This window comes from Xenopus laevis, chromosome 5S, assembly GCF_017654675.1.
Source record: "Xenopus laevis strain J_2021 chromosome 5S, Xenopus_laevis_v10.1, whole genome shotgun sequence".
NCBI classification, from domain to species: domain Eukaryota; kingdom Metazoa; phylum Chordata; class Amphibia; order Anura; family Pipidae; genus Xenopus; species Xenopus laevis.
Window position 1 is genome coordinate 110,308,856 of NC_054380.1, and position 3,963 is coordinate 110,312,818.

The window sequence follows — 3,963 nt, forward strand, 5'->3', positions numbered from 1 at the left end:
TCGGCTTTCCTGCCTGCATAAATATTAGAAAGTAAAATAGAGACCGTGGGAAATGAGCACAAGGCTTTGCCACAGTTATGTAGCACACACTTGGGTGTGCCTTAAATTGTGACTTGCTGCCCACGTACCAGGGCCCCCTAAGCATAACTCCCAGTGGGGTGCAATATTACCTTAGATACCTCTTGTTCAGATGAATTCCTCATTGTCTAATAGGGTATAGGTCAACCAGATAGAAAATAACTGCAGTCCAGGTGTTTCTCCAAACAATTAACTTTCTTATTATAACTCAGACAGGCAGTCAATCAGTAACAACATTCTTTTAGTGGAGTCAGTATATACGAACCATTACACAACAAGATATTTTAGATAATTCCCCTCTTAGGGGGTAGTACAGGCTGTTTGTTGATCTATATCAAACCACTTGTGTCCCTATGCTGGCAGCCTTCTTACTGCAAAGGTACTAACCCCAATGACCTCCCAGTTGGAGGATAGAGTAGCTCACTAAATAATCTGCTCCTCCAGTGACTATAGCAGATCTACATACACAAAACTCAACATTTCTTAGTAGGGATGCACCGATGCACTATTTTGGATTCGGCCAACCCTCGAATCCGTCGCAAAAGTTTCGGCCAAATACCAAACCCTAATTTGCATATGCAAATTATGCGTGAGAAGGGGAAAACATTTTTACTTCCTTGTTTTGTGACAAAAAGTCATGCAGTTTCCCTCCCCGCCCCTAATTTGCATATGCAAATTAGGATTTGGATTTGGTTTGGCCTGGCAGAAGGATTCAGCTGAATCCGAATCCTGGATTTGGTGCATCCCTATTAGCCGGGCCTGACAAATGCCCAGACCCAGTCCTGTACCCACCTCCCTGCTAGATGGGATCCCTTTTATATTCTTTAACCCACCTACTGGCCAAATATTGAGCTGCTATTACATAAAACTTTTATCACCCAGGGTTCATTTTAGGTTTCCAGACTAAGGGGAAACAGCCTGAGGAAAAATATCTAAACCTTAGGGTGAGGTCCCATGGGGCGTTTTAATGCAGCGTTTTTAAAAATGTGCAGTAGACTGTAAATATGTCAATGAAACCACATGAGCATGTTAATGTGCATTTTTCAGCCTGCAGTTTTAAAAAAAGTCAAGGGGAAAAGCAATTTAAATGCAAAATTTAGCCGGACTGATCGTTAATACGCAGAGTAATTAGGTCACCAGCAGACAACACTGCAAATACGTATATATGTGCATTCTATCTCACAAGAGTTTGGCTGCCTAATTGAAAATATGCGGCATATTTCAGCAAAGTGTATTTCCAAACCTGCGGATCCCATAGAGTTCAATTATTATGGTGTTTCCTTTGGCATTTCTGCTGAAAATGGCAAATATTGGAGCCTTGTGGCATATGTTAGCTTGCAAACGCCCAGTGGGAATTGCTGTAGTGTGTATTCCACTATTTTCAGTAGGGCTTTATTTCGAGTGTATATATACTAGACCAAGTGCTTTTAAAAACACCCCGTGTGAGCTTGTCCTTAGGCTCACTACCGTTAGATGGGTGGATAAGACAGGAGCTCTAGGAGATATAGATAGAACGTATAAGCCGTGTGAGCTCTATATAGAAAGGGAGTGGGGTGTAAGAAATCAACATAATCCAAAAAATGATAAAACTGTTATTAACTGTTTCCTTTACTTTATCACACTTTTGTGCTCATTCATTTAGAATGTCTGGGTTAGCATTCAAATCTGTACATTAAATATCCAATACCAACAGCTTAGCTCACTCTAATGTGCTGCTGGTGGCCTTTCCTTCAATTTATTGCTGTGAAACTGTCATTTCCACTCACTGTCACATGCTAGCCGACTGAGCGCATTCCCAATCAACAGTTTCAAATCAATGATTCCCAGAAGCGTCAGACTCCTGCCTGTATTCTAGAGAATGGCTTGTGATTGGCTAGTTTGCTCATTATTTGTGAGTTTCCTATTCTTTGGTAAAGAGCTGGGGGGTGGGGGATTTTGTGGGGCTTTATACATCCACCATAGGAATTTGAATATTGCAGCACCTATAATTAGTCAATAAATGTGACTCTGAATTGAAGACTAAATGTTTCAGTTTCAGTGTGAACCAAACTAGAGCAGAGTTAACTGAATAAAAATGATTTGCAACAGCCGTTTTAGGCTGTGATGCAGAATCTCAGGTATTTTTCATCATTGTTTAAGCACTTTGCATTTCACTACACGTTGTTAAATACGTTCAACATTACTTAAGGGCATTAAACACTTTAGTGTGTGTGATTATTGCTCATTTATATTTTATTAATACAGACGCAGAGAGACTGGCGCATTCTAACAGACAATAAATAATAGCCTTTACCTCTTATTATCCAGCCGCTTTGCAAAACGTGGCACACAATCAGTCATCCTTTAGGGCCTAGTGAAATAAAAGCTCCTGGGTTCAGTCCCATTATTTATCTGCGGTGACAATAAGGAGAGAAATCTGAATTCATTTTGGCTCAGCACATGCGGGGTACCTTAGTAAAACAAGTAAAGAGATTACGTGTCAAGTACAGATATCCTATTTGGTAACAGCACACTAAAGTGCCATCCATAAACATTAACATTAAAAAAAATCGTAACTCCTGTGCATCCACAGTGTTTCTGAACCAATGTGGGTATGGTTGGACGAATGCCACCGCATAAATCTTGCTTTGCTGGCCTTTCCACAAATCTAGGCCTGGCCATAAATCACATTTTCTATGGGGCTCAGTAAAGACAATAGCACATATTTTACATTACTGCTGTGGACCAACTAAAGCACCTCTGACAGGTGTTTCCCCATTTAACAGGTTAGAAAACAACACGGAACTCTCAGGGGTGGGTGAAACAAAGGTTTTAAAAAGAATATGGCTAGAAAGTATGCGTTTTATTTATTGAACTTACTTAACCAGCAGCAGTATAACATGAAAGGGGTTGTTCAACTTCAAGCACTTTTTTCAGTTCAGTTGGTTTCAGAATATTCTCCAGAAATAAAGATTTTACCCAATTACTTTCGATTTACGGTTTTTGACCATTTTTCTAATATTGAAGTGTAAAGTTTTATTTTTACAATAGTATCTAATATTCCACAGATAATGCTTTAGCAACTAATTGTATCAACTACATGTAACAATTTGTAACAGTTCAAACTCCTGGATCACTGAGCTGCCTGAATGACCACCAGAGACTTTAAATTTAAATTTTGTGAAAACAGTAAAAATTAAAAGATGGAAAAAAATTACAAAGTCTTTGTTTATGGGGAACAATCTGCAAACAACTTAACTGAAAAAAGTGTTTGGAAGCTGAGCAACCCATTTAACTACACATCCCTTCAAAGTTGTCCAGAGCAGAACCCCATCTTTTTAGTGTCACTGATGGTTCACTGCACATGCTCAGTGTGGCCTGCTACTTAGAAGCAGTGAAATGCTAAGGAACTGGGGTTTTCCGGATAATGGATCTTTCAGCAATTTGGATTTCCATACCTTAAGTCTATTAGAAAATCATTTAAACAATAAATAAATCCAATAAGCTGTTTTTGCTTCCAATGAAGATTAATTATATCTTAGTTGGGATCAAGTACATTGTGCTGTTTCATTATTATAGAGAAAAAGGAATCATTTTAAAAATTTTTAATTATTTCATTATAATGGAGTCTATGGGAGATGGCCTTTTTGTTATTCTGGAGATTTCTGGATAACGGATCCCATAACTTTGTGTGTAGTGTGTGTGTGTGTGTGTATATATATATATATATATATATATATATATATATATATATATATATATATATATATATATATATATATATATATATTTTTAGCAACCACACTGATTGCAGATTTGTGTTGATAATTGTGGGTGCAGGTTATAAAAATGTATGTATGTACAAAAATGATCTGCACTGCACTTGCAGCTTTGAGTTTCATCACA